The sequence below is a fragment of the Phacochoerus africanus genome, chromosome 11, assembly GCF_016906955.1.
Source record: "Phacochoerus africanus isolate WHEZ1 chromosome 11, ROS_Pafr_v1, whole genome shotgun sequence".
Lineage (NCBI taxonomy): Eukaryota > Metazoa > Chordata > Mammalia > Artiodactyla > Suidae > Phacochoerus > Phacochoerus africanus.
This window is the reverse complement of record NC_062554.1, coordinates 89,171,641-89,195,120: the sequence shown is the minus strand read 5'-3', so window position 1 is coordinate 89,195,120 and position 23,480 is coordinate 89,171,641.

Below are 23,480 nucleotides of genomic sequence, written 5' to 3'. Positions count from 1 at the left end.
ATGCATAAAAACCATAGCCCTTTTTGGGAAACAATGCCATTTATCCAAATAAATATTCTTAGTCTTCAAAGCATTTTAAATTACAATGCAATAAAATATTTATAAATAAGTATTTAAAATACAAAAAAAAAAAAAAAGATTTCCTTGCATGACAGTTATGCAACGACTTTGAGTTTGGATACGGTTACATTTTGGCTTGGCTATTTATTAGCTGTGTAGCCTTAGGCAAATCATGTAATCTCTCTGAGTCCAAATTTTGTCATCTGTAAAATGGAGATAATAAATCTTACAGAGCCTGTGAGCAGAGGAATACTGCATGAGAAGTGGCGTATACTAGATGTTTAAATAAAGATCATAAGCTATTATGATCGTGGTTTTGTTTTTGTTGTGAATGATGGTGATGATGATAATGGTTGGGAATCTAACCTGGTAAGTATCCAAAAGCTTCCATTTTTGTGTTTTTTCTATGCATTTCAAATGCAGGTTGTATATCCATGGAAAAAAATGGAACATAGCTGCTACATTCAAATGAGCAATATAACCTGTATAAATTTTTTTAATGTGCAATAAAATTCAAGAAACTTTTAATATGTCTTTTTTCACAAAGAAACGAAATTACTCAAAAGGTACTCTTCAAGTGAGTGAAACCACATTGCAACTGTCTTTTGGTGATTTACTATGAAGCAGTATTCAAAAATAGAATGCACCAAGTTCCAAAAGCTTTAGTTTTTCTAAAATCCACAAAATTAAAAATAAAATTTCTGTTCTTAGAGTATTTCCTATACTATTGATTCTTGATAAACCTACACACTGGTGTGGAAAACACTATAAAATGTCATGGGAAAGCAGAAGGGAACAGAAGAAGTCAGACTTGAAGCCCAATCTGTTCCAGAGCATCTCTGAAACTCCAAGCAGTACTGCAGCCCAAATCCAAATTCTGAACAAGCTGGGACCAGTCCAAGACCAGCAAGACCCAGAGTGTCCTCTAGGGATCATTGCTCTAGGGCAATCAGACAATTCTGACTGTTTTAGGAACACTGACTGGCTCTTTTAAAAGGAGTTGGGCCATTCTTCACTTTAATGGAATGCTAGTAGATGTTTCCAAGACCATCTCATACCTACAAGATACCTTAAATCTCCAAAATCAGCCCCTCTCAGCTCTCAGCTGGCCTTGGGTGCTGTCTCCAGGCAGCTGGCGATAACAGTGTGTCCTCATGGTTTGCAACGCTTAGTCCTAGTGGACACTTTCACCCAGAGACCTATCCTGCTTTTGAATACCTGTGATACGAACAAAATTATAGTCACTCAAAGAGCCTTTATCAATCCCTGGAGTTCCTGCTATGGTGCAGTGGGATTGGCAGGGCTCTGGAGTACTGAGACACAGGTTCGATCCCCAGCCTGGCACAGTGGGTTAGGATCTGGTGTTACTGCTACAGCATAGGTTGCAACTGTGGCTCAGATCTGATCCCTGGCCTGGGAACTCTATATGCCTAGGAGCAGCCAAAAAAGAAAGGAAAAAAATTATGAAAACTTATCTCCTCCTATAAGAAGACAAACAAAATAAAATAAAACCTTTAAAAAAACAAACGCCAATTATGAAATATACTTTACGGGATACATAAATAATTAATTGTCTCTGTCTCCAAGGAGCTTATAGTCTAGGATAAAAGAGATGAGGTACTCTACAGTATGCAAATATTTAAATCAAAAATTAGAAAGAGCAAGTACCATAAAAGAAAGGCAAAATGTCACTTGTTGAGAAGAGGTAGATGATGCAAGTAAAATCAGAGTATAAAACATAGTAATTTCACTAAATTTTGTCCTTTCATTTAAACTAGGTTGATGGTGTTATAGAAAAGTTGGTATTTGAGACTGTACTTAAAAGCTTTAGTAGATAAGTTTTGGATGGATAGAGAAAGTATTTCAAGGTGGAAGAAAAACATGAGAAAGAAAGGAGAGGGAAAGGAAGGGAGGGAGGGAGCCCACTTAGGTCAGAAAATTCAAGTTCAATTTGGCCCAAGTGCTGTAACAGAGACATTCAGCATTCTACATTTGATGCTGGGTGAGTTCACCTAAAAGTCCAGAATGCTCTGGGTAAATGAGTTTCCCCATTTATAACTTCACGCATCAAGATTTCATAAAGCTTGTCCTCCATTACTGAATCTTAGCATACATTGTAATTATACCTCACGTATGTTTGGGAATAATAATAATTCTGTACTTGAATTATCTTGAAAGGAGGATACAAAGGCAGAAAAGGGCTGATTTTTCATTCTTCCTAGGTCAAATCACACTCTAATAAAATCTGATGTTGTAATCTTATATATTCTGAATCGTTCAGGTTGAATCTGAACTTGGCCCCAGGCAATGCAGCTCTTATATAAAAGACTGTAACAGAGCAAGTAGGATCTCACCAGCTCAGGAACACTTCAAACTGCACTTTCCAGTTTACTGCTGGCTCAAACAGGAAGTTATGATTTGTGCCCACCACAGGTCAATGAAAGTTTTTATTGACATTGGAAAACCCTGTGTACACTGGACTAATAAACCTGATAAAATCAGATCTTTGGGTTTCAATCGCCTCCTGTAGCTGTGTACAGCCACGCAATATTCCGTCATGAAAATTCCACTTTCAGAACACTCTGTTCCTTTCTCTTTTGTTCCTTTTTAATACCTGGTCATACAGTATAGGTCACTTCTGCATACACTGCCACATTTCAAAGTCAGCTGAGAGCTACCTTTAATCAAAACAAACAAAAAGATCAGTTCTTCAAAAGCTGTAGATTACCCTTCGGTCACCACAGATGGTGACTTTAGGATTTGAAGAGTGTTTCAAACGAAGATCTCGGGGCCAGGATTATCAAATGTCATAGACCTAACAGGTCGAACAGCCTTACTGCTATTGAACCACTTTATCTCTCAGCTCCCAAGTTTGGTGGGAATAAAAATATGGCACAGATGGGACTATAACTGACCGTGGCCCGCTCCATTGTATGTCCAACCATCTCTAATTACAGCAACACATGAGAGGAAGAGATTTGAAAGGGCAGGTGACGGGAGAGGAGAGGAACCTGGTTTGACTTAAACAGCACAGGATCCCTCACCATCAGGCCTGATGTACATCAGCCTGACAGCTAATTAGGGTAGACACGAATTTTTCCAATGTAACAGATGTTCGCTAATCAGGCCAGATTTGGAGCCCTTGCGCCAGCAACATTTCATGCACAATTTAACTATCTAAAAGGAATAAACTACTTAATGCATTGTACTGAAGGCACAGCTGTTTCACAATCAGAAAATTTGCTGTCAAAGATGTTCTCTTTAAAACTGACATGTTTTTATATAACTCTGATGGGGTGTTTATAATGTATTAATAGTTGTCAGCAAGAGCTGCTGTCATCATCAAGAAGTAAAATATTTCTGAAGGTATATTAAAATGAACAGACTCCTTTCTCTTCCCCCCAAAATCCATTCAGATAATTTAACTAGGTTGAATGTGGTCTGCTGGGCTCCAAAATGTATTTGAAACAAAGAACATCAGTGTATTTTTTTTTTTCTGATTTATTCTAAATGTAAGACAAAAACCGAGCCTGTGCCTTACTTTTAAAGGTTTAAAACGATCATGGGTCCACATTTGTTTACAAAGCTGGATTTTTTTTTGTCATTCTGGTTTTTTGTAAATCACTAGGAGAAACTCATTACCACACCAAAAATGTTTTATTGGGTAAAATGAAGGTCTGACATCTTCATAAGCACAAACTAATTTGGTTAAGAATGATATGGGATTTCTCTCTCTCTCTTTCTGTCTTTTTCCTCCTCTTTACACCTTAAGTACTCACCAACCTTCCATTGTAAGAAAAGAGTACTAAATATGAACTTGAAACTTTATTTTCTTTGACAGTTTTATAATTTTTTGTTAGCAGTTATTTAAATCATAAAGCAAAACAACATTTTTATGTTCATGTTCAACATGAATATTGAAAAGTTCACATCATTTAAAAATATGGCTTTGAGAGTCTTAAAGTCTGTATTTGAAGGAAACACTAAAAATAAGCCAGTGACTGCAAATTCCACAATAAAGACAGGATGTACGGCTTTCATAATCTGTTTGTATTGTCTGTGTAATTTAGCGATTTGCTTGCAATAGAACATTTTTAGTAGTTTTTTACATAATTTGTGTATGTTCTTTTCAACTGATACTGTTAATAGTATCATGAATTATGCTTTAAAAACTTTCAGTAACTTTATTTTTTTTTCTTTTTAAAAGTTTTATTGAAGTATAGTTGATTTACAACATTGCCATAATTTCTGCTGTGATGAATTTTGCTTTATCGCCAAGACAACGATGATAGGCAATGTAGTTCCTATGGTGGCTGGGTTGCTATTGACCCTTTCCTCATGCGCTGGCCTGAGTAGATTTGTGACTCTTAAAAGGCATTATATTGAATTAGTAGCATCAGTAGCTCAGATCTCCTGGTAATTCCAAGAATAATATCTTTAAAATCCAGTCTCAGGTAAAGAACCCTTCAGGACTGATAAGTTTGTCTAGGAGTTATGACTTGAGTAGAGTATTTTTATAATATGTTTTTCTGATGTGATGACTTATCCACTGGAAACTGGCTATAGACCAAATGTTTAAGTCACAATTCCAGATGATGACAAATCATGCCGCACCTAGAAAAGAGTTTTCATATCTGTTTCACAACTGTGCAAATGAGCCCTGAGAGATAGTAAAAGTTAACTTCACCAAAGATTAAAAATGAAATGCCCTGATTCTATCACTCCATCTTTGAATGGTCTGTTTCAGCAGATTGTTTGCCATCATTAATTCCAAAATCTTGAGGACACGAATCTTTGAATATTTAAGATAATCACACGAGGTTTCATTTTGAATTGAATTGTAGAAAAAGCTCTTAAAAGTCATAAAGCTCCAAATTATCACTCATTTCATCTTTAGATAATTCAACATTGGGAGTTCCCGTCATGGCTCAGTGGTTAATGAATCCAGCCAGGAACCATGAGGTTGCAGGTTTGATCCCTGGCCTTGCTCAGTGGGTTAAGGACCCGGCGTTGCCGTGAGCTGTGGTGTGGGTCAAAGACGCGGCTTGGATCCCGCATTGCTGTGGCTCTGGCGAAGGCCAGTGGCTACAGCTCCGATTCAACCCCAAGCCTGGGAACCTCCATGTGCCACGGGAGTGGCCCAAGAAATGGCAAAAAGACAAAAAATAATAATAATAATAATTCAACTTTGCACATAAGTATTTTATAGGATAATTTAATTCTTAAAATACTATAAACTTAGATTTCTCTTAGAATAAGGCCATACTCTTTACTACAACTTACAAAACTCCACCTTATCTGGCCCCTCCTACCTCCCAAAGTCATTGCCTGTCACTTGCTCTTTGCTCACTGTGATCTAACATTGATCCGCTCACCGAAACTTGAAGACACTAAAGTGCTTCTCTCTACAGGGCTTTTTTATTATCTTCTTTCACTCTAGAATGTCCTTCTCCCTGTTCTTGGCATGTCTGGCTCCTTATCCTCACTCAGGGATCAGTTTAAGTGGAACTTATTCAAAGAAAACTTCCCTGAAAACCCTAACTAATGTTGCCACAGCTCCAGCCTCCACCATAGCACCCTGCTTATTGTCTGCATAGCACTCATCTCAACAAAAATGAACTTGTTTATATAGTTTCTGCCTCCCCACCTTCTCAGGTACTCTAGAACTGTGATGTCCAACACAGTAAGCACTGGCCACATTTGACTATTTAAATTTAAATTAATAAAAACTAAATAAAAACAATAAAAATCTTAAAATAAAATTAAATCACATTCCATTCCTCGGTTGCAAAAGCACAGATGCAGAACATTTTCATCTCACAGAAAGTTCTATTGGACAATGCCGATCTAGAATATAATCTTAGAGAACAAAAGAAAGCTCTGACCAGTAACTGGAACAGAAACTTATTCATAATAGTCCTTGATTAGTTAAATGGATGGGTGGATGGGTGGATGGGTGGATAGGTGGATGGAGGAGCAAGCTCCAATTTATACATAATCACTGAGAGATATGACATTCCAACTAATGTAATACTATAGTTTAACTTTGATCTTCTAGTCCTAATATTAATGATTTTAATGGGATAAGATAAAGTATGTTGACACTAAGGTATATCTAACATGATTTCATAATTTTTAGAAGTTCTCAAGAAAGAAACTTCCACATTGACCTTAATTAGAACTGCAGGACCAAAAAAGGTCCTTTTAGAATCAAAGGAATCTTAGGCTTTAGATCACAGGAAAGGTTAGAGCAGAAAGAGTTTGAACTCTTGGTAAAGGCAAGTTCAAATCCTAACTTTGACATTTACTAATTGCCTATTATTGTTGTTACCATTGTTGTTGATGATGTTATTTTGTAGAACTGACCTAGTCTCCCTGAACCCCATGTGTAAAATGGAAACAAAATACAACTTCAGAGAGTTATTCCAAAATTAGATGACTTGTGAATGCTTGGCTTACAGTAGACTCACACTAAACGGCAGTCATCATTTTAAGTTTTCTTGAATTAATGGTATGATAGCTATTATATCTTTCGAAATTCTGGTCTATCTTATTTTATTCTTTCTCTGGCATTGTTCTTTGACTCAGCAATTTTAGAACTGAAGCCCTACCCATAAATAAACACTGACATAGCTTTTAGAGGCTTGTCATAAGCATTGCACTGAGAATGACAGGTGGCCAGTAGTTAGGGCTGAGGAGGAAGGCTGTGCGTAGAAAACATGCTAAACACAGATATGGCCACTTACCAGGCAGCTCCTGCAACAGATTGTATTGTGTTTTAAATCTTTAAGAAAAATCCCTGAAAGTATGTAAGATTTTCAAGGCTCAATAAAGACACGATTTATATACAGCATCCATGTCATCAGTCACTTCAGAGAGTGAGGTAGCTACTGTTAAGCTTAGGAAGCAGAAAAAATGGAAACTAAGAGATCAACAGAGAGCAGGTCCCAGTTTTGTGTGTTTTTCAGTTAATTTTTTTAAAAAAGGGGTAATTTTTTGTAATGTCATCAGAGACAATTAAAGTCCGCAACCCTGATTATAGTTTCCTATAAGAAGAGTGTTTATGGAGAATCAGTCTGCAGTTATCAGAATCAACTGCCCTCTTAGGCCAGTTTAAAAAAAAAAAAAAGTAGATGGTACAAACATGGAAAGGACTATATTTTAAATCAGAATATGAGTGTAAAACAAGAAGTTTAGTTACCAGTGTATTTACCTGATTTCCTACATTTCCAAAAGACTAGGGGGTTTTGTTTTTCTTTTTCTTTCTTTTTTTTTTTTTTTTTTTTAATAATCCCCATGTTACTGTGGAGCTTGATCTTTTTCCAAGAAAGAAGTAGGAGCAAATTCTGCCTTAAAGCCCTAAAGGTGATCATCCCAAAGTACAGTTTATTCTTCAAGGTATTTGGAAGTTATTTCATTTAGAATAAAAATACAGAATGTTAAATACATTCTTGAATGGCAAATTAAGTAGCATCTTTTCTGTTTCATTTTTTTCTGAGACTTAAGCCAAAAATAAACAGAATGGGCGACATCACAACTCTTTGGAATTAGTCAGGGTTATTAGGGATTCAATATTACCGTTAAAGATTGTGACTATCTTTGATGTGAACCTTTGGGTGATGTGGGCCCAGGAACTGTGACAGAACACATATTTTTGTCCTGCTAGGAGGAAAAGGTTCATATTTGTGTGGCATTCTCCTATCTCTGGGGAAAAACTGCAAACAGTCTTAGCCTAACACAGAGAAAAATGTATGTGAAGACTACACAGATTAAACAGCAATTTGGAGGCAAAAGTCTGCCTTAAAAATTTTTATCGAGGAATATTTTTGAAGAATTTTTGTAAGACATCTGCAACCAAGTATATACACTACAGCTAAAAATCCTGAGGGGACAATTCCTTCCTTTTGTTCATAGACAATAAGAAAGGATGATTTTATAAAATGCTTTGTCATCATTTTACAAAATAGTCTTGGAATAAGAATGGTACAGAAGCTGGGTTCTGTACCTCTTGCCCTTTGACTCCCATAATAAGCTTTTCTGGGCCTACTTTCAGCACAAATGACACTTTTGGTCTGTTTATTTCATAGGCATGTTCACAACTTGGTATTATCACTTTACTTTCATGTGCAAGATTTAATCTCTCTCTCCCTCACCTTTCTTATTTTCTGCAAACGAATACAGTGATCATTCATGGTTAAAATGAGTATTTCCAAATGAAATAAAGTGGAGAATTAGCAAGACATGTTAAATGAAAATGAACACTCAAGTGAAGAACAAAAGAAAACAAACCAAAAAGAGCTAGGCCGGACGTCTCAGCCTTGGTTTTGGTGTGATCCTAGTGTTCTCTTCATAGCCTAAGGGCTTCTCTTCCTTGACCGTAAAAGGAGGGCACCTCAATATTGCAGCCCTAATGGTCCATGTCTACCTCTTGGGAGCCTTTGGGCTACTTCTCAGTCATAACCTCTATATAAAGCAGTGTTAACAGCCTCTTGTCATTTGTGTTTCCCTGCTGATATGTTTTCTCCTTTCCCTTCCCCCCATTATCCTACAGGTAGGTAGTTTCTTTGGAGTTATCTAGACCCTGTCTATCTGCATGTAGGTGCTGATTTTGGAATTTCATTCTGCCTTCTCACTTCCTTCAAGACTCCTTCTTCCTTTTTGAATTCATTTCCAGTATAATTTTTCTGTGTGTCTTCTAGCAACACTTAACCCACTTTTAAAGCACAAGTATGTTGAATTTGTACAAGAACGCAATCATCTTAATGTCCTAGAACTCTTCCTCCACCAGCAGCAATTTTTTTTTATAAAATACATATATTTAAACACAATTACATCTGCACCGATTACTATATCACGGATCTTAAGAAAGAGATTAAGTGACTCCTTCTGGAGAAGTGGAATGGAAAATATGCTGAGACGAATAGGAAATTTATTCTATACTTTATACCATTTTGTATGGCTTTCATCTTTACTATTTAGTATTATGTATTACATTTCAATTTTCCTTTAAAAATTAGCATTATATTAAAATCATGTATATTATGCAACTAAAATTTATGAAGAAAGCCTTATATACCATTAAATATTTTATACAGCATAATAAAAAGAATAACTTAACTGGTAAGAATAACAAAAATAATACACCCTCTGAAAATAAGTAAAATATAAAATGCATAAATTGGTTAAAAAACAGTGTAACTATATAAATACTCACAATTTGTTACATCTTATTAATTCTTCAGTAAAGGCATTATACCTTTCTAGGTGATGCGATAAACAAGACATTATAGACTTTACATTGTACCATGGAGAGAAATGTTTATAATTAATAATACAATTATAGAACTATTGTACCATGGAGAGAAGGTTATTAATAATACAATTGTAGAACTATATTATTTAATTGTACAGTTGCATTATTTAATTATAATTATCATAAATTCTTTGATGGAGAGGAAATCAGAATCAGATCTAAGAAGACTTCAGCATTCCAACAATGATGTCAAATGACCCCCTTCATGACGGATTATGCACTTATTTACTATGAGATATATTTCTTCTCCCGAGATTCCTTGTGTATCGATTGTAGATTTTTGGTTTGCAGTTATTCTGAAGTTTTGATATAAGAGTCTATATGTATATGAGATTGTTTTAAGTTGTTGTTCTCTTAATTGCAAATTCATCTCCAGTGTCCTGCATTTGTACCCACCTCTTCTCATGATTTCTGATTTTGGTGGTATAATTGTGCATGGATGATTTCGTATCTTTACTGTATCTATATCTTTACTGGTGAGCCTTGTCATTTGCGGAATTTTTGTTTTCTGTTGCTGTCTTATCTTTTCTGCATAGAGAAGTTCCTTTAGTATTTGTTGTAAGGCTGGTTTACTGTTGCTGAATTCTCTCAACTTTTGCTTATCTGTGAAGGTTTTTATTTCTTCTGCAAATCTGAATGAATGAGAGCCTTGCTAGGTGGAGTAATCTTGGTTGGAGGATTTTTTCCTTTCATCACGTTAGGTATATCATGCCACTCCCTTCTGGCCTGCAGAGTTTCTGCTGAAAAATCTGCCGATAACCTTATTGGGGTTCCCTTGTATGTTACTTGTTTCTTTTCCCTAGCTGCTTTCAAGATTTTCTCTTTGTCTTTAATTTTGGTTAGTTTGATTAATATGTGTCTCGGTGTATTCCTCCTTGGGTTTATTTTATATGGTACTTGTTGTGCTTGCTGGATTTGAGTGAGTGGTTCCTTTCCCATGTTAGGGAAGTTTTTGCTATTATCTCTTGGAATATTTTTTCTGTCCCCTTCTCTCTCTCTTCTCCTTCTGGAACCCCTATAATATGGATGTTGTTGAGTTTCATGTTGTCCCAGAGTTCTCTGAGACTCTCTTCATTTGTTTTCAATCTTTTTTCTCTTTTCTGTTCTGCATCCGTAATTTCCACTAATCTGTCCTCCACCTCGCTTATTCGTTCTTCTGCCTCCTGTATTCTGCTGTTAGCTGCTTCTAGTGAATTTTTTTTTTCAGTTATTGTATTTTGCATCTCTTCCTATTTAAGTTTTATATCTTGTATCTCTTTGTTCAGTGTTTCCAGTAAGTTATCCATCTTTACCTCCAGTTTATTTCCAATGTCTTGCATCATCTTCAGCAACAACAATCTAAAGTCTTTTTCCTGGAGGCTAAGAATCTCCTCATCACTTAGCTGATTTTCTGGGGTTGTTCCTTTCTCCCTCATCTGAGTTATAGTTCTCTGTCTCTTCATTTTTATAGGTTTTTGGTGTGGTGACTTTTTCCAGACAGTAGAGTTGCAGCCTCTCTTACTTCTGGTGTCTGCCCCCCTTGTGTCGGTATGGGGGGCTTGCTGTAGGCTTCCTGATGGGAGGGGCTGATGCCTGCCCACTGGTAGGTGGAGCCGATTCTAATCCCTCTGGTGGGTGGGGCTTAGTCTCTGGATGGGATTAGAGGCAGCTGTGTGCCTGAAGGGTCTTTAGTTACTGAGGGGCGGGCTGTGATCCCACCTGGATTGTTGTTTGCCTTGGGGCTTCTCAGTGCTGACAGACAGGTGGGGCCAGATTTTCCCAAAATGGCCACCTCCAGAGAAAGGCAGCTGCTGAATATTCCAGAGAGCTTTGCCTTCAATGTCCCTCCCTCACAACAAGCCACATCCTGTTTTCTCAGGATGTCCTCCAAGAACTGCAGTCAGGTTTGACCCAGATTCCTATGGAGACCTCACTCTGCCCTGGGATCCAGTGCATGTGAAAGTCCATGTGTGCCTTTTAAGAATGGGGTCTCTGTTTCCCCCAGCCCTGTGGAGATACTGTGCACAAGCCCCACTGACCTTCAATGCCAGATGCTCCAGGGGCTCTTTCTCCCCGTGCCGGATCCCCGCACATGAGGGTTTGATGTGGGGCTCAGAACTCTCACTCCTGTAGGTGAGTCTCTCTCTGATAACCAGTTAGTTATCAGTCTATGGAGCTTCCCACCCGGGAGGTATGGGGTTGTTTATATCGCAAAATCGCCCCTCCTACCTCTTGGTGTGGCCTCCTCTTTTTCTTCTGGAGTAGGGTATCTTTTTTAAGGCTTCTGGTCCATTTGGGTGGGGATTGTTCAGCTTTAAGTTGTGAATTTTGTTGTTTTTAGGAGAGAAGTTGAGCTCCAGTCCTTCTATTCCACCATCTTAATCCTCTCTCCCTCTGTTGTACTTTCTTTGGTGAAATTCTCATTGTATTCTTCTCTCAAGTTCAGTGAGCAAATTTATGACCCACCAGTAGCAAGTTTACCAAAAAGCTTTGACCACTGGGTAGAGAGCACATCAAAAATAATATTCCTCGTGATTTTCAACCCTTCCCATATGGCAATGCATGAAAGGGCAGAAGCTTTCTTAGTTATTGTATTCTGGGACCAAACCTTACAAAGTAAACCACTGGCAATGGAAAACAATAAGCAAATGCAAAGTCTCAAAGCCTAAAATGAATAAATAGCTAATAACTGAAGTATTGAAATGCTGAATGAGACAGAGGCAGATCCTCTCACAAATTTATCTATGACCATCTTTATGTTTTAAAAATCAACAAATATTGGAGTTCCCATTGTGGCGCAGTGGAAATGAATCTGACCAGGAACCATGAAGTTGCGGGTTTGATCCCTGGCCTTTCTCAGTGGGTTAAGGATCCAGCACTGGTGTAAGCTGTGGTGTAGGTCGCAGATGTAGCTCAGATCCCAAGTTGCTATGGCTGTGGCGTTGGCCGGCCCTGTAGCTCTGATTAGACCCCTAGCCTGGGAACCACTATATGCCATGGATGTGGCCCTAAAAAGAAGAAGGAAAAAAAAAACTCACCAAGATACCATAAAATTTACCAGAGTACGTAATCAAATTTCCAAAAAGCAGAAATGTATTAACATTTTGTTTTCAAGGCTATAGGGAAGCAGGCTTGAGTGGGGCCAGGGATCAAACCCACAACCTCATGGTTGCTAGTCAGATTCATTTCTGATGGACCATGATGGGAATTCTTTGGTATGGTTTTAACTTAATTTCCTCTTACATTGAGTGGAGTTGTGCATTTTGTCATATGTTCAGGAGCCATTCCTTTTCTATAAAATGCTGTTCAACTCTTTTTTCGAAATTGAGTTTTAAATCATTTGTAGAGTCTCTTTACATATTAGGATAACTAGCTGTTTCATTGACATGAAATCATTTACCTGCTTGTTGTTTTTCTCTGGACTTGCTTATTGTTTTGCTTTGTTTCCATTCATAAGTTTATAGAAAAATTATTTTTCTATAGATTTATCTAAGTTTTTAATTATGGTATAAAGATTTTGATCAGAATTAAAAAGGCCTTTTTCACTCCAGGATCATAAAGGGATTTTTCATGTTGTTCTCACTATGATTATGGCTTCATTTTTGCAATCTTTAAAATTTTCAGAGATAATCCCAGAGTATGATATGAAGAGAGGATTAAATTTAATATTTTTCAGATGGATTTACCATTACCCCAGCATTATTTATTGAACAATCCACCTTTTCTCCCAATGACTTGAGATTTCACCTCTAGCAAATAAGTTCCTATACAAGGGGAGTCTTTAGACTTCCTGTTTTATTGGTCTGTACAACTACTTTGGATTTAGCTAGAGAAAGCTTTCTTGCCTTTTCTCTAGTTATCCATGCTCTAGCCACTCAGAACTACAGTTGACCCTCGAATTACACAGATTTGAACTACTATTTTTCCATAGTAAATGCTATAGTACTACATAGTCCATAGTTGGCAGAATCCATTGATGTGGAGGAACTGATGATATGGAGAGCTGAGCATTAAGTTAGAGGTTGATTAACCAGCTTATATCCCATTGTTCAAGGGTCAACTGCACTCATTCTTCCACATCAAGGTCTTCAACAATGGTGCATCCCAGTCACCTCCATGCCTTTGAACATGCTGTTCACCCTGTTTGGAATGCCCGCCTTGCCCTTCTCTGGCTAGCAAATCTTGATTTGTTTCTTAACAAATGAACTATAACACTTCCAAAGAAAGGAGGAGCAGAAAATGCTACTATAACTAGATATTATAGCATAATTGAAAGGACATTATTATGTCTTCATGTAAATAAGTGGTGATGAGAACAGTTGACTTCCAAAAGAAGAATTATCAGATTAGGATGCAAAGGGGATACAATTTTTACTTTCCTTCTGTACCATTTGAATTTTTACCATGTGAATGTATTGATTTTTTAAAATATGTAGTTTATTTTAAAGAACAATTTCATGTTAATTAGATATGGCAATTAGATAATTTATCATTGTTGTCCACTGAAATTAACAAGAAAACAAAATAGTACATAAAAGACATGAAAAAAAAATTTAAATTAATAATACATCATCTCCATTGAGAAGCTTCCTTCATCATTACTTTATTCTCTAGAGCAGATAAAGGCTTCTTCTGCACATCATACAAACTTCAAAATAGAAGCATACTGTGCATTATGGCATTATCATTTGCCTGTCACTTCATTGAACTGCTGGTTTGTTTTTTATCTTTGAAGCTCAGACATTGAACACCAATGATTGTCTGTTTAAGTAAACAATAAATATTTGAAGGAGAAATGGAAGAAGATATTCAGTCTGCAGCTTATTAAATAACCTCATCATAGAGACTTCCACAGGGAAAACTTTTTAATTTTATAAGTCCTGATTTATTAATTTTTCCTCTGCTCCCTCTTCTTTCATGCTTTGAGTGTTAAATCTAAGAACCCTTTCTCACAGCCTTATGTCTCAAAGATTTTTACTATGTTGTCGATTTTCCCTGAAAGTTTTACAGTTTTTGCATTTTACATTTACGTCTATGATCCATTTTGAGTTATTTTTTTGTAAGTTATGAGAGTTGAATCCAGTTTCGTTTTGGGGATCTACAGATGTTCAATCACTCCAGCAAGAAAATATTTTAAAAGGAATGTTTAAACAAATCACTGTCTACAATTTAAAAAAAAAAATAGTGATTAACAAGAGCCAAAATGGATTCACTAAAACCAAGTTAGGCTAAAGCGATTTCTCTTTTTTTAAAAAAAAAAAAAATTAGATTTCTATGCTTGGCAATTTGGAGAACGCTGACAAAAACAAACTTAACACAATATTCCTAGACAGAAGTACTGTGCTTGGGAAGTGAGATATAATAGTCCTGCTATATTTAATACCTGTCAGAGCATTTCTGGAATAGGGCTTTGGCTGTGGGTGATATATTTTAAGAGTACATCAAACGTGTGGAGAAGAAAGGCCAAATGATGAGGTCTGCAATCATGACTTTTGAGGAAGGCTAAAGGACCATATATTGCTTATTTCACTTTCAGTGGTTACTGAGACAGTGGATAGTCAGCCCGGAAAATGGTAAGCATAGAGAAGACATGAAGCAAATTTGAAAAAATCAGTAGGCCATCTCATAGAAGAAGGAGAAGAAGGATTATGTACAGCTTTGGGGAGACCAAGCTAGGACAAGAGGGTAGAAGTTATGAGAAGCTTGATTTCAGCTCAAGGTAAGGAAAATCTCTCTAACAGTTGACTGTGTGAATCAATCCCAAGGAAAGATCTAGCTCAAAATATAATGAACTCCCTATCAATATAACTACATCGGCTGTCGCAAAAGGTTGATCCAGATGACCTCACCAATCCACAGCCAGGATTAGTGATCTTTGAACTTGGAGGAGGGTTATTTTAAAGGCTGGAGAGGTGAGGCATGATTTCACAGAAGGAAGAGTGCACTTTAGGTTTCTTAAATGGTTAGAGGCTCTGTCCTTTAAAGACATGAAAGTAGGGATCTTGGCCAAGGAAGAGAGAGAGACCTGTTCATTTGGAATGAAGCAGAGATTTTTTTCTTTTGTAGGAAAGGTGCCTCCCAGCTCTGAACCAACTCAGGTCACATCTAGGCTGTGATTGTGTGAAGGAGTATTATTCCCAGACAGAACATTCAACCTAATGGTTTCGACAAGGATGTATGGTAGACTTAGATCTAACTTGAGTCTTTTCCCATGGAATCCACATGCATGCACTCCTCCAACTACATTTTAAATGGAACCATAAAACGTTGGAAAAGGGGGCCTGAGATACATCACTTCTAATATACACTTATAAAGGAAAAAGAAAAGAAAAAAGCTGGCTCAAAGAGGTTCAAATTCTTCAGTTGAGAAACAATTTTTATATCTATTTAGGGAATAGATATTTAGGTCTCTTTATTCCCCAAAGTTAATGTTTATTGGTTACTTTCCATGGGCAGAGCACTTCACGTGGATTACATAATTTAATCCCCACAATAATTCTATCATCTGGGTGTTATCATTTATGCCATTTGCAGTTGAGAAAGTTGAGGCTTAAAGAAGAAAAATTATTGGCCCCAAATTGCATCACTAAAGAATAGAGAAGTAACTATCTGAAGTTAAGCTATCATCTTTAAAAAAACAAACCAAATCAAACCAAAACAACTTTGAAAGTTAACACTTCATATAGGAAATTCTCTCTCTCTCTTTCTTTTTTCCCCTTTGGCCAGGGTTTGAATTCATGTCACAGCAGCTACCGCAAGGGGAATTGCAAATAACAGACTCTTTGAAATGACTGGTTCTTTAAGGTATGGAAGTTCTATTTTGCATACTTATATTACATCTTTTTTTTTTTTTGGTCTTGTCTTTTTTTTAGGGCCGGACCTGTGGCATGGAGGTTCCCAGGCTAGGGGTCTAATCGGAACTACAGCTGCTGGCCTCCGCCACAGCCACAACAACACCAGATCCGAGCCATGTCTGTGACCTACGCCACAGCTCACAGCAACACTGGATCCTTAACCCACTGAGCAAGGCCAGGGATTAAACCCGAAACCTCATGGTTGCTAGTCGGATTCATTTCTGCTGCTCTATGATGGGAACTCCTACTTGACAACTTTGTGTTTCAAGGGTATATGTGAAGCTTTTTTTTCTTTTTTTCACTGTTTGTCCACCCCAAGTCCTGGAGGAGGCTCCATGCTTTGAGAAACTGGGTTTGAGTGTACAGTTTTTATTTATGCATAATTTAATGGGGTCTGTAAATACAGGTGCACTTCTTATGACTTTTTGAGAAATGGGATTTGATTTTAATAGTAACCTTTAAAGGTGACAGGGTAAATCTAAGACACATCTTTAGGTTTTATTCATATTTAAGAGCTAAGAGGATCCTGAGCTCTGTTCTCCACTCCAGAAGACTCTATCTCATTGACTGTTCACAAAGCAATAACTTTGTCTCATTTGTCTTGAGCTGACCTGAGGATGAGTGCAAGGTACAGGGTATAGAGGTGAAAATGGAGTTTGGGAAGTGAACTCCTTGCCTGTAAAATGTTCCCCAAATAATTGTTGTGTATATGAAACCTGTATAATAAAAGTATTCTTGATAGAAAAAAATAATAAAGTTAAGCTTTCAATTTCTAAGATTGCATGTTTTAAAAAATGCTTTAAATGTATTTTATTATTAATTTTAGTTACGAAGGTAATTCAACAATACAAAGACATATAAAAAAAAGTTAATCCTCTGCTTCTCTCCTCACCCCACCCACTCTCCTTGGGATAAACAAGTTTTCTAATTTGGTACATATGATCTTAGATTCTTCAAGCAATACCCAAATGCTTAATTCTTATGCTATGTAGTCTCCCTAGTTCTGTCTCCTTATCAGTATAGGAAACTCTCTCTTACCAGTATAGGAAGGGAGAAAGGGAAACTTTGGAAATGGCATGGTAAACAAGTATCAACTGCCCATATTAGGTTAAAATTTAAGAAACTAAACTAAATTCACCTGGAGTCTCCATAAATATGGGGCTAAACATTTTCTGCTGAGACTTATCCTCATAAATATGTGCAATTAAATTGAAATGGCATGGTCTGCGTGACTGTGCTACAGAAAATCATTAATTTGTCCCAATAACAAACAATTGTTCTTTGTATGAGAGCCAGATTTGGATGTTAAGTTTGACTATGGAAAATAAATGATCAATAATAACTGCAGGAAAATGAAAATTTGTCTTTTCTAGTGGGAATGCAAAGGGGCCTTATATGGTAAGATCATAGGGTGTGGCTCTCTTTCATCTTATCAAGGAGCAAGGGGCCCGCTTTACGTTTCTGGTAAGACAAATTTCCATTTGTTACAGGACAACTTATTCAAATACATCTTTCTCTTCTGAAAAAGTGACAAATTGAAAGGGGTAAAATTAGTTCAATCTGTATAATCAGATGTTTTGGAAATAGTGCACAAAATAATCTCACAAATAAAAACACATTTATCCACAGTCTTTCCTATTTTGATTTATCACCCTATGTTACTATTAAAATCTGGGGAAAAAAAAAATCTGTCACAAAATTAATCTGACGATATAGCATAATTCTTCCAAAATGTGCTATTTCCAATTTTTTCTAGCTAAAAAGTTTTTCAGCAAAACTTTGTGTAAAATAATGTCTCCTTTCACAGTTTCAAACAGTTTAACAGCAGATCAAAATATAGGCTCAACATTAGCATATTGAGATGTAACCAAAATAGGAACATTTTTCTTGTATCTAAAAATAAACTACGACTACTTCATTCTGTGGAACAAACAAAATGGATCAGGAAGGGAGAGCTTATAGCTGGCACTACCTACAGTGTGACTGACTGTTCTTTTCATTTCCCTCCTATACATTTAACAATGCAAATTTAGCCATGGTTTTGCCCAATGGTTGCCAATTTAGGCACCAACTTTCTCAAAGAAATAGCCTGATTAGAAAATAATTGTACTTCCTTCTTGCTACAGTTACCACACCTGCACATTTCATTTCCTATAAGGTACAGTGGCAAAACTGCATCTTTCAACTCTGCCTCTTTTATCTGATGTAGTGGATGACAGGTAATCTAGCTGAAAGTTCCGACAATTGCACCACCAGAAAAACACTGGCTGATGAAATCTGAGCAGTTATCACACTAACCATCACCTGTCAAGCCTCTTGCTTCAATTTAAGGGCGCATCAATTTTCTGAAGAGGAAATCAAGGGCAAAGAATAAAAGCGCTTCAGATAAACACTGACAAAGGCCCTTTCTGCCTTTTTTTTTTTTTAATTTATGATGGGATGTACTATCATAGGTTGCTCCGTGAGGTTTTATCAACTGTCCTGATACATCCCAGATAGCTCGGAATTCTTTGGCCATTGATGAAGTGCTATACTTGCACTTACTGAAAGGGCAGAAGATTTCCAACTGAAAATTACTTTCACTAAATACCACAAAGATATTGAAGGCAGAGAGAGGCAGGAGATGGAACAAATGACAGCTGCATATAACAATGAACCTCTCAGTTTGCAAGGCTGGCAGACAAGACTGATTAGAGTAAGAACATGAAATAATGTTTTCTTAAAGCCAAGGAGCATATTGTGTAAAGTGTCAGGCACAAAGAGTTCGTACGTTCTTTGTGGCGAGTTGGGAACACAGGGCTGCCAGTTGTACTTACAATGTGTTCTGTCACCACTTTCAGACCGAGATTTTTTTCCTAAATGTATCTGGTTACTGTGTTCACGTACACGTGCAAATAACGGTATTTGGTGAGAGGAGAAATAAGGACGAGGGAAGTAAAAGACAGTGAAATAGATTTTGGGAGGCACTTGGATTGTGGCCCATAAGACGACCCGTTTTATTGGGGGGCTTGAAAGTGATAGGGTTGGGGGGTAGATCTTTCTCTACACTTCTTTTAGGATATCAACAGAGAGCATTTTCAAATGGGGAACAGCATGTAGAGCAAATCTTAGTCCTGACAGAACTTAGGGCATAGGGTTTGATATGAGACCAACCCTGTGATGTATTCTCACTGGCAGCTCTTCTGCCCACGGAAAGTGTAGCTGGTGTATCTTGATGTTGGCGGAATTTTTAAAGGAAGTACCAATTACTAACTCATACTCACCAGCCATTATCTTTTAAGTTGTGGACCATCTGAAAGACAAAGTGGTCCGGGATGAAAAGATGAGAGTTATTAGCACTAAAGGGAAAAGGGAGAAGCTGGGTTGGCCACACCTGCCCCAGCACACGAACCAAGCAAAGGCGAGGAGAACGGAAAGTTTTGAATGAAGGGCCAAAGGAAGTAGAGGCTGCCCGTGTTTAGCTCAACCTCTTTCCAAGCTTCTCAATCAAGGAAGCAGCCTCTCCTTTAGGGTGGGGTGAAAATGAGGGTAGGGTGTAAAAATGAGGATATTCTGAAAGGATGGTAACTTGAATTTGTTGGCCTCACCAACAAATTAATAAACAAACAAAAGTTTGGGGTGGTGATGAAAGGAAAGTATTTCTGTCCTCAGATCTCAGAGTAGAAACCAATGTCATTAATTTGCCCAAGAGCTCACACTTCACCAGATATCAACTGGACTGTATCCCAGTGGCCTAAGGGAGCATGCTTATACAGTGGGGATTGGCTCTAACAGGAAAATGTTATTTGGGGACAGTGGTGCAGGTCTAGTTCTGTTCTAGGCAACCTTTTAAAATAGTCATTGTACTATTGACACGTGATATGCTATCAACCAGTGATGAAACAACAGAAATCACCTCATTACGACTGTGACCCATCAGAAGTAGCACTATTATCTTATGTTGTCCTGGGGAAAGATGGAAAAAAAGGAGGAAGGTGAAACATACAAAGGCCCTCCTTTCCCATTTACCACTAAGTAACCTGGAGAATGAGAAGCATAGTATTGTGTTTAAGAGCAGAGGGTCCGGAATCAGGCAGAGGTGGGGTGGCAAGTCAGTAAACTTCCTAAACCGCCCTTCCTCCTTTCTAAAATTGCAATAATAAATGTATCTAACTTGGAGGGGCAGTTATGAGGATTAACCTAGATATTGCATTTACAACATGTAACAAATTACTTGGCACAACATAGGCAGAACATGTGTGCAAGGCCATCTAACTTTGAACTTGTTTATCCTCTCATAGAAGTAATTCCTCAAAGACATTTCACACTTTCTGAATCTTGCAATTTGTCCCCAGAGTACAGTTCTCCCAGGTCAAAACAATTATAAGAGATGTATTTTAAACTCTGGTTTAACTGGTGAAACACTATTGCTTTTGATGTGTTTATAGAACAGATTTCTCATTTGCATTTCCTATGAGAATCTGAAACCAAATCACAGATATGTTTTGCTATGGACTCTTAAATAATGAGAAGACAGAGCTCTCAGTTTTAATAGTCTTTTTTTTTTTTTTTTTTTTGCCATTTCATGGGCTGCTCCCATGGCATATGGAGGTTCCCAGGCAAGGGGTCGAATGGGAGCTGTAGTCACCAGCTTATACCAGAGCCACAACAATGCAGGACCCGAGCTGAGTCTGTGATCTACACTGCAGCTCACAGCAACGCCAGATCCTTAACCCACTGAGCGAGGTCAGGGATCGAACCTGCAACCTCATGGTTCCTAGTAAGATTCATTAACCACTGAGCCACGATGGGAACTCCATCAATATTCTTCACCATCCTCCCCATGAGGAGATCCCTCCTGCCTTTACTTATTGATCTCTTTAGACTGATGATAAACACTCAAGAGGCAGGAACTAGTACTACTCACTCTTTCTCCAAGCATACCATCTGGTAGGCTAAGAATGTTTGTTTTGTCTATTTCTGTCTATAAGCAAGTTCACAAATGTGCAAATTATCAAACAGGCTGATCATCATCTCTTTGAGGATAAATTCTTGGGATTCGTGTCCATTTTATAGTTTCCAAAAAGTTGGGGAAAGAGAGAGGTTTGGTGGTTTGTTTGTTGTGTTTTTTGTTATTGTTTTTATTCATTTTTGTTGTTATTTTTCAACTATCTCTTATATGGCAGTGGTTAACGAATCCGACTAGGAACCATGAGGTTAGGTTGCAGGTTCAGTCCCTGGCCTCGCTCAGTGGGTTGAGGATCCGGCGTTGCCGTGAGCTGTGGTATGGGTCGCAGACGCAGCTCGGATCCCGCGTTGCTGTGGCTCTGGCGTAGGCTTGGCAGCTACAGCTCCAATTAGACCCCTAGCCTGGGAACTTCCATATGCCACAGGAGCAGCCCAAGAAATGGCAAAAAGACAAAAAAAAAAATGGCATTGCCTGCTGTGTAGCACTGGGAACTATATCCTGTCACTTATGATGGAACATGATAATGTGAGAAAATAGAATATGTACATGTATGTGTAACTGGGTCACCTTGCTGTACAGTAGAAAAAAAATTGTATTGAGGAAATAACTATTAAAAAATAACAATTACAAAAAATTTTTTTAAATTTTTAAAAAATGGCACTGCTTTCCTACCAAAGCCATGTAGAGTGCCAGTGACCCATGGGCTGACTCTATAAATAGGAAATATTTATTTTGGAACAGTAGTGTTACAAGTATGATTTGATTCTAGGCATTTTTTTGGAACAGTTATTGTACTATTAACTTTGCCATAATTATTGACCAAAAAAAAAAAAATAGGAACCACCTCATTTATAAGCAGAGCCATAAGTGGAAGTGGTATTCTTTTTCATGCTAGAGAAATATTTTAATGGTGTGGTAACTAAGGATCGGGTGGCATACGGCCTCTTGTCATGTTGAATTAGTTTACAGATTAACATATAAGACTTGAGAATCATTGTTTTACAGCAATTAATATACACTCTTGGTTGGAGCCAGCAAGAATGAAGAACCAAGTGTTTGAGTTTGTTTGATTACGTAAGAAAGCAAATTGACTAATTTCTCTCCACTGGACAATGTCTTTCTCTGGGAGAGAAGGTATTAGCAGCCTTAAAACAAAGGAGGAAAATTGTTCTTTTTATAGTGAGACGTAGAAAATAAGACAGCTTCCTCACCTCTCTGGCTTTGGGGGTTATTCTTTCCATCCAGTATAAATTGAAAGAAGATGTATTTTTCTTACAACATTGTATTTCTAGTTCTAGTTAAAGCTGCTATAACAGGAGACTTGGTAATATAACCCAAGGTAGAGTATTCCTTCCATTCACTTACATTTCCGGACATGTTTCCCAGGAAAAAAATTAATCTGCATTTTCCATTTTTAAAGTGCCTTTAATTTAATATAGTTAATTCATCCATTTTTGCAACCATAATATCCCTATTGCTGTTCAAGCAATTCTACTTTCCCCTCCTACAAATAATTTGGGGTACAATGGGAAAATTACAGTAAATTGAAAACAATCTTGGTTTTCAGAATTTTTTTAGAAAGTTGCAGTATTCGTTCACAACTGATAACCAGTTCTAGAGACAAAATTATGACAGAGAATCTTCTTAAATAAAGTCAAACTAATTTACACATTGTTGATCACAAATAAATGATGATAGATGCCTCTATTCCAAAAAGACCAAGCAATCAAAATGTTCAGGAGTTCCCGTCGTGGCGCAGTGGTTAACGACTCCGACTAGGAACCATGAGGTTGCGGGTTCGGTCCCTGCCCTTGCTCAGTGGGTTAAAGATCCAGTGTTGCCATGAGCTGTGGTGTAGGTTGCAGATGCAGCTCGGATCCTGCGTTGCTGTGGCTCTGGTGTAGACCAATGGCTACAGCTCCGATTCGACCCCTATCTAGGGAACCTCCATATGCCGTGGGAGCGGCCCAAAGAAATAGCAAAAAGACAAAAAAAAAAAAAAAGTTCAGATTGGGTGGAACCAACCCTTACCTAAACATCAGTGAGACCCTCTTCCCCAAGCGGATGCTCTTCTCTTCTTCTAAGGAAGAGCATGAAAGGTGCAAGTTCTATTCTACAGATTATCCCTTCTCATGCTTCTATCAGCCCAGAGGGAAGTGGCTTCTGATCGGCTCTGCTGGAGCCCAGTGAAATCTTGTTTGCTGCCAACAGTCATTAGAACAAAATCTGTGACTAAGCTGCAGAAGTTTTAACTGCCTCATTTTCCTTCAGCTGTGAAACCCTTGGTTCATATCAAAAGCCTTGGTCAAGAAATTCCAACAACAAT